This window comes from Anolis sagrei, chromosome X, assembly GCF_037176765.1.
Source record: "Anolis sagrei isolate rAnoSag1 chromosome X, rAnoSag1.mat, whole genome shotgun sequence".
Taxonomy (NCBI): domain Eukaryota; kingdom Metazoa; phylum Chordata; class Lepidosauria; order Squamata; family Dactyloidae; genus Anolis; species Anolis sagrei.
Window position 1 is genome coordinate 59150368 of NC_090034.1, and position 12768 is coordinate 59163135.

Below are 12768 nucleotides of genomic sequence, written 5' to 3' on the forward strand. Positions count from 1 at the left end.
GGGCGACTAAAATGATCAAGGGTCTGGAGAACAAGCCCTATGAGGAGCGGCTTAAGGAGCTGGGCTTGTTGAGCCTGAAGAAGAGAAGGTTGAGAGGAGATATGATAGCCATGTATAAATATGTGAGAGGAAGCCACAGGGAGGAGGGAGCAAGCTTGTTTACCGCTTCCTTGGAGACTAGGACGCAGAACAATGGCTTCAAACTACAAGAAAGGAGATTCCATCTGAGCATGAGGAAGAACTTCCTGACTGTGAGAGCCGTTCAGCAGTGGAACTCTCTGCCCCGGAGTGTGGTAGAGGTTCCTTCTTTGGAAGCTTTTAAACAGAGGCTGGATGGCCATCTGTCAGGGGTGATTTGAATGCAATATTCCTGCTTCTTGGCAGGGGGTTGGACTGGATGGCCCATGAGGTCTCTTCCAACTCTTTGATTCTGATTCTAAGAACTTCCTAAGTGTGAGAGAGAGCTGTCCAGCAGTGCACCTCTCTCTCTGCCCTGGAGTGGGTGAAGGCTTTTAAACAGAGGCTGGATGGCCATCTGTCAGGGGTGATTTGAATGCAATATTCCTGCTTCTTGGCAGAATGGGGTTGGACTGGATGGCCCATGAGGTCTCTTCCAACTCTTTGAGTCTATGATTCTTTGCAATCACGTCAATCAAATCTGCAGAGAGGCGGACATCCAATGGAGGAGGCTCCGGTGGGCGGGACGTCACGGACGCAGCCAATAGGAGGTCGAAGGGCGGCTAGAGTGGGAAGAAGACGGAGGAGCGGGGCGGGCTTCTTCTTCGTTGGGCCTCCACTTCCGCCATCTTTGTCAGGCGGGAAAGCAAAGAGACAGAGAGAGGTATGTGTGTGTGTACCTATCTCCCTTTAGGAGGGGAGGAGGAGGGGATTCTCAAGTCTCTCCTGACACGACATACATACAGAGGAGGAAGGGGAAGGGCTTCAAGGGGCTTGACTGGTTCTTAATGATGGCATTTTAATCATGGCATATCATTGGGTATGAATTGTCTTTGTATTTCTCTGCATGGCTTTGTGCTGAAGGTGTCTGGCGTTGTGGCCTGTTCTCTGCCAAAGAAGAGGCTGCTTTGGTCCCGCTTGCAAATGGAAGCAGCCTTTTCAGATCCAACACAAGAGATAAGGAAATCATAGAATCCTAGAGCTGGAAGAGACCTGGTGGGCCATCCAGTCCAACCCCATTCTGCCAAGAAGCAGGAATATTGCATTCAAAGCACCCCCGACAGATGGCCATCCAGCCTCTGTTTGAAAGCCTTCACCTCACTCCAGGGCAGAGAGAGAGGTGCACTGCTGGACAGCTCTCTCTCACACTTAGGAAGAATCAGAATCAAAGTTGGAAGAGACCTCATGGGCCATCCAGTCCAACCCCCTTATTTCTTGCCCTTATTTCTCGAATTTCAAATGTATCTCTCCTGCCCATTTTTGCTTTTGTCTGTAATCTTTGACTCACCTTTACTGATAGTGGACTAAAACATATCCTACCAAAATACACACACATACACACACAGTCTTTCAAAAAATATCCCAAGCCCTATTTTGCTTCCTTTTTCCTTTGGCATTAATTTCCACTCTCTCCCATCCAATAACTATCTATCCCAGTGGTTCTCAACCTTCCTAATGCCACGACCCCTTAATACAGTTCCTTATGTTGTGGTGACCCCCAACCATCACATTATTTTTGTTGCTACTTCACAACTGTAATTGTGCTCCTATTATAGATCGTAATGTAAACATCCAATATGCAGGATATAGTTGCATTCACGGGACCAAACTGGGCACAAATATCCAATAATACAACCAAATTTGAATACTGGTGGGATTATGGAGAGGATTGATTTTGTCATTTGGGAGTTGTAGTTGCTGGGATTTATAGTTCACCACCAATCAAAGAGCATTCTGAAATCCACCAACACTGGAATTGAACCAAATTTGGAACACAGACTTCCCATGACCAATAGAAAATATGGGAAGGGTTTGCTGGGCATTGACCTTGAGTTTTGGAGTTGTAGTTCACCTACATCTAGAGAGCACTGTGCACTCAAACAATGATGGACCTGGACCAAACTTGGCACAAATACTCAATATGCCCAAATGTGAATACTGGTGGAGTTTGGGGAATATAGACCTTGACATTTGGGAATTGTAGTTGTTGGGATTTATAGTTCACCTACAATCAGAGTATTCCGTTCTCCACCAAGGATAGAATTGGGCCAAACTTCCCACACAGAACCCCCATAACCAACAGAAAATAATATGTTTTCTGATGGTCTTTGGCGACCCCTCTGACACTCCCTCGCGACCCCCATAATCCCCTATCTATTCCCAAGGTGCTGATTCCAGTTGTGGTTTGCAGGGATTATTGCGAGAAGTTTCCCAATGGAGGTTAGAAAGGAGATACCTCAGTAGTTCCCAGAGTGTTCTTTCCCCCTTTTTTGAAAATGGGGATGATGGTGGCATCTTTGAAGTCTGCTGAGATTTTCTCAATTGCATGGGACTCAATCGAGGGAAAAAATTGCCTGAAAGGAACTTAGGTCATCATGGACTCATTTTGTGAACAACCCAACAAGCCTTAATTGGTTTTGAATTAGCTGGGTCCTTGATAGTTTGGAGGATTTCTTTGAGATATGTAAGAAATTTGGTGGCAGCAGTGACCATTTGGAATGCTCGCGAAGCAGAGTTGGGAGTCCATGTGGCCTAAGGTGATGAAATAGTCAATAAAGAAACACTTGTTTCTTTCAGCATTTAGCACATGCTGGAAATTCGCCCTTTATTGTTGGAAGGAGTTCTGCTTGTCTACATGCCTTCTGTTCCTTTAGCCACTTTTGGGTTTGACACAATGAAATCAGTGTGACACTCTAATATTGGAAAGAGTTTCCATTCCTTCCTTCATTTCTTTCTTAAGTTATTCCTTTCTTCCTTCCGTAATCCTTTCCGTCTGTGTTTCCTCCCTGACTTTCTTTTCTTCTTTCCCTTTTTTGCTTTCTTTACCCTTGAGTCAAGACTAATTGTGTTCCCATGTATGTTCAATGAAATTGGATCCACATCTGTTTGGTCTTATTTATGAACCTGTGTTCTCCTTAGTTGGTTTGTGCAGGGAGGTGACCCACAAATTATGAAATAAATAAGAATGAAATTAGAATTTTGCACATGCTGGTTATTCACTGAAACACATCATCCAGAATGAATCATTGCCTCCCTTTTGTTGCTTTAACCTCATTTGGGGTTGACCCATAACATAGAAAGCGGTTCTCCTTCCCTCCTTCCTTCTTTTATTCCTTTCAGCTGTCCTTTTTGTTTTCCTTCCCTCACTCTCTCCTTCTTTTCCTTCTATCTACCCTTTCATCTTTCTTTCTTTTTTCCTTTCTTCTTGTTGAATCACCTTTAAATCAGGACTAAGTTTTATCTCTGTTATGTTCACTCAAAGCATCTGAATTAATTCCTTGGAAGCACAGATGAGCTCCCACTGTCAGCTCCAGCTGACATGAGAGAAGCCTCCCACATGGATGGTAAAACATCAAACATCTGGTCGTCCCCTGGGCAGCGTTCTTGCAGACGGCCAATTCTCTCACACCAGAAGCAACTGGTAGTTTCTCAGTCGCTCCTGATGCAAAAAACCCCTTGTTTTTTTATGAATCTGTGATTGCTTTTCCTGGTTTCTGTGTATGGCCTTGAAACATTTCATGCCTTTGTGTTTTGGTATTTCCATTTTCAACATGATTCATGAATGCAAACGAGAATAATGCTGGAGGTAAAGAGGTCTGAGATGCACGTTTAACCTTTCGTTCTTCTTTCTTGAGCAGGGGCATGAGGATTCTCTGGAGCCATCCCTGGTGTGATGAGAAACAAACCAGCTTCAAGTGAATATTAAGGAATTTGGAAACCAAAGTGCAGTAAAAAAAACCAGTCCAGTAGGAAAAAGGAATCCTCTCACGGTGCTCATTTTGCTGAATTCTTACATTCACTTTTGATCATCAAGTAGAATCCTAGAGTTGGAATAGGCCACATGGACCACCTACTACCTCTGATGGCCATCCAGCCTCTATTTAAATGCCTCCAAAGCAGCCTCCACTACACTCTTAAGGCAGAGAGTTCCACTGCTGAACAGTCAGGAAATTCCTCCAAATGTTATGATGGAATCTCCTTTCCTGTAATTTGAACCCATTGCTGCGAGTAATTAGAAAGGGATAAACAAGACTCAGATGTCCATACTACAATTAAATGTACATAATGTTGGCATGGAGGAGAAAGCATATCAATGTATTGAATGTGGAAAGAGCTTTAGTCAGCATGGAAAGCTGAAGATACATCAATGGATTCACACTTGGGAGAAACCTTATACATGTCTGGAGTGTGGAAAGAGCTTTGCTCAGAGTGGAGGCCTATGTTCGCACCAAAGGATTCACACTGGGGAGAAACCCTATAACTGCCAGGAGTGTGGAAAGAGCTTTGCTCACAGTGGAGGCCTGCGTTCGCATCAAAGGACTCATACTGGAGAGAAACCATATACATGCCTAGAGTGTGGACAAAGCTTTGCTCAGAGTTCAAATCTGCGTAGACATCAAAGGTTTCACACTGGAGAGAAACCTTATAAATGCTTAGAGTGCGGACAGAGTTTCACTCAGAGTTCAGATCTGCAAAAACATCAAAGGACTCACACTGGGAAGAAACCCTATACATGCCTGGAGTGTGGAAAAAGCTTTGCTTGGATTGGAAGCCTACATTCACATCAAAGGCTTCACACTGGGGAGAAACCCAATAAATGCCTGGAGTGTGGACAGAGGTTTTCTGATAGTACAGGTCTACGTAGACATCAAAGGATTCACACTGGAGAGAAACCGTATAAATGCTTGGAATGTGGACAGAACTTCACTCATATTTCAAGACTACATTCACATCAAAGGATTCACACTGGGGAGAAACCATATACATGCATGGAGTGTGGACAGAGCTTCACTGAGAGTGGACATCTACGTTCACACCAAAGGGTTCACACTGGGGAGAAACCCTATACATGCCTGGAGTGTGGACAGAGCTTCAGTGAGATTGGACATTTACGTTCACACCAAAGGATTCACACTGGAGAGAAACCATATACATGCCTGGAGTGTGGACAGAGCTTTGCTCAGAGTTCAGGTCTACGTTCACATCAGCGGATTCACACTGGAGAGAAACCCTATACATGCTTGAAGTGTGGAAATACCTTCACTCATAGTTCAAGTCTACGTTCACATCAGATGATTCACACCGGGGAGAAACCCTATACATGCCTGGATTGTGGAAAGAGCTTCACTCAGAGTTCAGGCCTACGTTCGCATCAAAGGACTCACACTGGGGAGAAACCCTATAAATGCCTGGATTGTGGTCAGAGCTTTGCTCATAGATCAGGTCTACATAAACATCAAAGGACTCACACTGGGGAGAAACCATATACATGCCTGGAGTGTGGAAAGAGTTTCACTCAGAGTTCAGGTCTACGTTCGCATCAAAGGACTCACACTGGGTAGAAACCCTATAAATGCCTGAAGTGTGGACAGAACTTCACTTAGAGTGCACATCTACACAGACATCATTGGAGAAAATTGTGATAATTGACGTCAGAGAGTATTTCTAACGTACAAAAGCAACTCTGGTAATGGATTATGAAGATGTGCGAATTTGCCAAATTGAACAAACTGACCCCAATGTGGGCAAATGTCAGTTGTGATATTTATTAATTGAAAGAATGTTATCAAAAGTAGAAGTGTGATTACATAGCTTTATTTAAAGGGTAGAATAATAAGGGATTGATTTTTTTTCGTGTCAGGAGCGACTTGAGAAACTACAAGTCACTTGTGGTGTGAGAGAATTGACTGTCTGCAAGGACGTTGCCCAGGGGATGCCTGAATGTTTTGACGTTTTACCATCCATGTGGGACGTTTCTCTCATGTCCCTGCATGGGGAGCTGGAGCTGACAGAAGGAGCTCATCCGCGCTGTCCTCGGATTCGAACCTGCGACCTGCTGGTCTTCAGTCCTGGTGGCACAAAAGTTTAACCCACTGCGCCACCAGGGGTTCCAGGAATTGAAATTAACAAATAGAATAAGACTTGTAGAAATGTGCCCAGGTCTGTTTGTTCATTTCTTAGTTCACTTTGTGTGTCTATGTTGATATCTATTTCATTGGTGTTTTTGTTTCTGATTTAATTTTGTATTTTATGTATTAGTTAGTTTGCTGTGTAGTTCAAGCATTATATACAATTTCTGCCTTTTTTGTTTTGTTGTTTTTAATGTCTATTTTTTGATATATTTTTTCTTTTTGCAAAAGGGTCGAAACTGCTGAAACCAGAGAGTCGAATAGGTTTTAGCCCAAAATGAGGTTTAGTGCTTAAACCAGAGTGCCTTTGAACATCATTTCTGGCCTCTATGTTGGTCTTGCTTCAGACATGATTATTCCTATTCTGTTATGTAGAACATATATTCACTGCTTTGGAACCCCTGGTCGCAATGGGTTAAACCTTTATGCCCGCAGGACTGATTGCTGACAGGTCAGAGGTTCGAATCTGGGGAGAACATGGATGAGCTCCTTCTGTCAGCTCCAGCTCTCCATGTGGGAACATAAGAGAAGCCTCCCACAAAGAAGGTCAAACAAACAAACAAATCTGGGTGTCCCCTGGGCTACATCCTTGCAGACGACCAATTCTCTTACACCAGAAGCAACTTGCAGTTTCTCAAGTCACTCCTGACATGAAAAAAACTGCTTTGATCACCATCTATTGCTTTTCAATGTACTGTTTCTTCAGTAAATCTTGAATTTTGATCCTCTTTTGTTGTGTGTTTTATTTTCATTGCCACACATCTTACTTCAGCATTTAAATACAGTTTGCCCTCCACATTTGCAGGTTTAGTTGTCATTGATGTTTTTCTTCCCAAATTTCTCATCCATAATAAAAGGGAGGTTGTTTGGAGCTTTGCAGCCTTTTCTGGAAAATCATAGCTGCAAAAGAACAAAATGTAAACAAAACTTTTTTAGCAGTTGGGTAATTCATAAACTGGTAAGATAACTATATTGTGTGGTAGATTTTTTGGGTTGTATGGCCATGTTCTAGAAGCATTCTCTCCTGATGTTTCACCTGCATCTGTGGCAGGCATCCTCAGAGGTTGTGAGGTTTGTTGGAAACTGGAAATTGGGTTTATATATCTGTGGAAGGTCCAGGGTGAGAGAAAGAACTCTTGTGTTTTGGAGCTAGGTGTGAATGTTTCAGTTTGCCACCTTGATTAGTATTTGATGGCCTGACAGTTTTTAGGTGTGGTTTGATACTGCCTGGGAAATTTCCTTGTTGAAAGGTGACCAAGTATTCCTGACTGTTTCCTGGCTGGGGTTTCCCTGTGTTTGAGTTTTGTTTTTTTATTTACTGTTATAATTTTAGAGGGTTTTTTTTAGTACTGGTAGCCAGATGTTGTTCATTTTCATGGTTTCTTCCTTTCTGTTGAAATTGTCCACATGCTTGTGGATTTCAATGGCTTCTCTGTGTAGCCTGACATGGTAGTTCTTAGCTGAAATCTCTACAGCAGGACCACTATTACCCCCAGTCCAAGTCTCCATGAAGCATTTCAGGTCAACCCCTGCATTTTTGAGGATGCCCTCTATTGCCTCTAATTTTCATTATGGCGTTAGAAATACTATTAAACGAGATTAGGGAGGATGATGGGTTGAAAGGGGTGACCATACAGAAAGAATCCTACAAACTGAGAGCGTTTGCCGATGACCTAATTTGCACCATACAAGACCCCCTAAATAACATCAATTTATGGATAGAGAAGATAGAGGAATTTGGCAAAGTCTCAGGATTTAAGATCAATAAAGTAAAATCAATGATACTGACTAAAAACATCTCAAAGGAAAGAAAAGAGAAATTGACAGAAATAACAGGGCTGCAAACAACAACTAAAATTAAATATCTAGGTATTTATATAACAGCAAAAAATCTGCAACTCCTAAAAAACAACTATGAAATAAAATGGAGAGAAATTAAGAAATATTTGAAAGACTGGCAACATATGAAACTATCTTTATTGGGCAGAATCTCAGTGGTAAAATTAAACATACTCCCGAAGATGCTACACTTATTTCAAAATTTACCCATAATTAGGAAGATGCAAATTTTCAAGGATTGGCATAAAAATATTACTAGATTTGTATGGAATAATAAAAAAACCTAGAATTAGCTTTACAAACCTTACGGACAAAAGAAACCGTGGGGGTCTTGGATTGCCAAACCTTAAACTATACTTTGAGGCATGCGGTATGGAATGGATTAAAGATTGGATCTTACTAAAAAATAAAAAAATAACGAACATTAGAAGGCTATGATTTAAGAATGGGCTGGCATGCCTATCTGTGGTACAGTATTGCAAAAGTCGAAAAAAAGTTGGCAATCATTTTATCCCGTCGGTCCTACTTAAAATATGGGATCAGTACAAAAGGAGAATTTATCCAAAAACCCCACTCTGGGTGTCACCGCTAGAAGCCCACCAAAGAAAAGAACTGGGGCCGAACATTTGGCCAACATATAAAGAACTACTAAAAAGTGAGAGAAAGGAGACTAAAATAAAATCACAGGAAGAACTAAAAAACCAGTTTGATAATATCACTTGACTTCAACGTTGGCAACTGAAAGAATATTTTAAGAAAGACAGCCAAACAGGATTTATGGAAAAACTAACGGCATGGGATAGATTGTTGGACAATACAAAAAAGTATATTACAAAAGCTTATAAACTATTACTAGAATGGTCAACAGAAGAAGAGCGCATCAAAGAATACATGATAAAGTGGGCAAGGTTCATAGGAAGATCCATTTGACTAGAGGAGTGGAACATAATTTGGAACAGAAAAACAAATTACTCCTACTCATATGACATTAAAGAACACTGGATAAAAATGACTCACCAATGGTACTTAACACCATGCAAGGTAGCAAAATTTTCAAAAAATATGTGTAATAAATGCTGGAAATGTGGAGAAGAGGAGGGGACCTTTCAACATATGTGGTGTTCCTGTAGGAAGGTGTAATCTTACTGGAAAGTAATACAGGATATATGCCAAAAAATACTAAAGAGGAAAATTCCTCTAAAACCGGAATGTTACCTACTAGGTCTAACGGATAAGAAGTGGGACAAAGAGACTGATAAAGTATTTATTTATCTAATAAATGATGTGTTTTATTTTTCACTGACTTGGCATTACATACAAGCAAGGTGAAGTTTGGTGGGTGGCCTGGCTCACCAAGTTCCCCAGGCTGGCAGCATGACTACGAGGCGAGATGGGGATTAAGCACCTTTCTCTCCTTCCTCTAAGGATGTGTGACCCCTACCATCAGGATCTATCCCAATGGTTCTCAACCTGTGGGTGAAGTCGAACATGACCCCCCCCCCCCCCACCATAAGAGATAGTAACAGTTTTGCTAAGGGCACCAGGCTGGATAAAAAAGGGTTAAGCCTTGGTCAGTTTGGTGTGTATCATTTAATCAAGGCTTTATGCTCTATTTTCATATGTCTACAGCAGAAAGTAACCAATTATTTGAATTTTCCCATCTGAGGCACACCTGGGCTCCTGATGGTCCCCCATCTCACAAACGAGGGACTCTCTTTCCCCCTCATGGATATTTCCCTTTATGGACACTGGGGGGAGGTAGTTGGGTTTACTCTCTGTATTATGGTTTCTATATTTTCATATTTTCTCCTGTGTTTCTATATTTCCCTTCATGTATTTGATCTTGCCCTGACCCTTTTGCCCCCTTCCCCTCTCTTTGGGGGAAATCTACAAGGAAGCTGCCCTGCCTCTGGAAAAGCAATCAGCAATCATGAAAAGACCCTTATCTTTGGACATTCTTTGCATGGACAATAGTAAAGGAAATCCTTTTGTCTTCAGAGTTGGGCCACCATTAGGATTTCTGTTTGGCAGACTTTTTAATCATATAACAATGGGGGGAATATGACCTTAGGAAAGTCCTCTTTTCCTCCAAGCCATTTTTCTTTCAAATTTCTCCACAAAGAACTTCCACCCAGGTCTTCCCCTTTATGTCATATCTGATGGCGACAGGAAAACCTGGATTTTTTAACATATGTTTATTGCCTTCAGTCATGAACACAATAGAATGGCTTGGCTGGCAGACCCCCCACCCCCCAACCTGCATCTCGCTAAGCCTCAGGGACAATCTTGTCATAATCCAATCCAGAATGCATTGTCTCCCTTCATCCCGCCTCCCTCCCTTCTGATTCGCTGGAGCGTCAAGGCAGTAAGAGCCTCCTGATAAGCTCTGGCGCCCTGCGAAAGCCCTGTGATTGGCCCTGATGCATGGGGGATGGCCAAGCCGCCTTCCAGCTGTTTGTGCGTCAGCCAATCCCCTTCGAGCTGGGAGGGGGGAGTGGGAATTTTGAAACTCACAACTCTGTATTTTCTATAAAAATGGCCTTTACTTCTGTAACCACATGCTCTGCTTGGCGAATGATTGCTGCTCTGCATCCTTTTCAGCTGAATTGCAAATAAAACATCTCGGTGGCACTTCCTTCAACTTGGTGAGACCTTTTATTGGGAAAAATCAGGGATTGGGTGCTTCTCTGTCTCGCCAGGGAAAAAGAACTCTTTGATGAGTCTAATTGGTCTCTGCCTGCTGGCAAAGACCCCTAAATTCCTGCTCTATAATATGGGTCCCCAGATGTTTTGGCCTTTGACTCCCAGAAACAGCTGGTAAACTGACTGGGATATCTGGGAGCTGTAGGCCAAAACACCTGGGGACCCACAGGTTGAGAACCACTGATATATCCCTCCGTCCTGCATAACTTGTGTTGCTGCGCCTGTGATGCTGGTGGGATCAAGAGCAGGGCCTCCCCGGAAGATCAAAGGGATCGTGTGGGTTTGTATACAGAGATGCCGTCACGCAGGTAGGCGGGTCCCAAACCGTTCAGGGCTTTGTAGGTAAGAGCCTGCACCTTGAATTGGGTCCGGTAAATGAATGCCAGCCAGTGGAGCTCCTTGAACAGGAGGGTTGACCGCTCCCTGTAAGGCGCCCCAGTTAGCAACCTGGCCGCCGCCCGTTGGATCATCTGAAATTTCCGGGCCGTTTTCAAGTGCAGCCCCACGTAGAGTGCATTGCAGTAATCTAGTCTACAGGTGACTAAGGCGTGGACCACCTTGGCCAGATCTGCCTTCCCAAGGTACAGTCACAGTTGGCGCACGAGTTAATTGTGCAAAGGCCCTCCCGGCCACCACCGACGCCTGATCACCTTGGGAATTTGGGGGGGGGGGGCTGAAGCCCCTCAAGCCCCTCCCCCCCCCAGCTACGGGCCTGGTGCTGGTGGTCTTTGCTTCTTCCAGCATGCTGACATTTGTCCGCTTCTCTTCCCAAGAGATTTGCAGGATTTTCTGGAGGCAACGCTGATGGAATCGTTCCAGGAGTTGCATGTGACGTCTGTAGACAGTCCATGTTTCACAGGCATATAGCAGGGTTGGGAGGACAATAGCTTTATAAACAAGCACCTTGGTTATCCCTACGGATGTCCCGGTCGTCAAACACTCTCTGCTTCATTCGGAAGAATGCTGCACTTGCAGAGCTCAGGCGGTGGAGAGGTGTTGATTTTGGTGGAGAGGTGGCTGCTAAGGTAGCGGAAATTGTCAGCATTTTCTAATCTTACACCCTTAAGCTGTATTTCTGGCATTGGAGAGGGATTGGCTGGTGACTGCTGGAGCAGCACTTTGGTTTTCTCAGTGTTCAATGTATGGGTATATACATAGATAGAGATATGGGAATAAGAACCACAGCAGCATTAATAGCTGTCAGATTAATAATTATCAGAACACTGCTAATAATCATTATAGGAATAACTAGCTGTCCCCTGCCACGTGTTGCTGTGGCCCAGTCTGTTGATCTGGAAAATAAAGTAATAAGAAAGTATTGGTTTCTAATATATGTAATTTCTTTATGCTTGTGGGTAAACAGTATTTCTTGCTGTTTCTTTGCCAGTGTTGATGTGGAGATTGTCTGGTTTGCCTACTCTGAAACATGCAACATATAATTGTCCTTCTTTAGGGGTCCCTTTCAAATCTTTGATACTGCATCTGTCATATACATATGTGTGTGTGTGTGAATGGCTGGATGGCCCTTTGTCAGGAGGGCTTTGATTATGTTTTCTTGCCCTGGTGAAGGGAGTTGGACTAGATGGCCTTAAGGCAGCATTTCTCAACCTGGGAAGACCCCGGGGGGGGGGGGGGGGGTCACGGGGGGGGGGGGGGTCAGAAGGGTCACCAAAGACCACCAGAAAACACAGTATTTTCTGTTGGTCATGGGAGTTCTGTGTGGGATGTTTGGCCCAATTCCATCGTTGGTGGGGTTCGGAATGATTGTAGGTGAACTATAAATCCCAGTAACTACGATTCCCAAGTGTCAAAGTCTATTTCCCCGAAACTCCACCTGCGTTCATATTTGGCCGTATTGAGTGCTTGTGCCAAGTTTGGTCCAGATCCATCATTGTTTGAGTCCACAGTGCTCTCTGGATGTAGGTGAACTACAACTCCCAAACTCAAGGTCAATGCCCACCAAACCCTTGTATAGTATTTTCGGTTGGTTGTGGGAGTTCTGTGCCCCAAGATTGGTTCAGTGCCATAATTGGTGGAGTTCAGAATGCTCTTTGATTGTAGGTGAACTATAAATCCCAGCAGCTACAACTCCCAAATGACAAAATCAATTTTTTGAGTGGAGGACATACATTGTACTGTT

The 12768-nt window shown here is 43.4% G+C and overlaps 1 pseudogene; it reads left to right on the forward strand.

The window, feature by feature from the left end:
* The first annotated feature begins 736 nt into the window (after nucleotides 1-736).
* LOC132780961 (zinc finger protein 135-like) lies at nucleotides 737-6809 on the forward strand (annotated as a pseudogene).
* Nucleotides 6810-12768: the final 5959 nt, after the last annotated feature.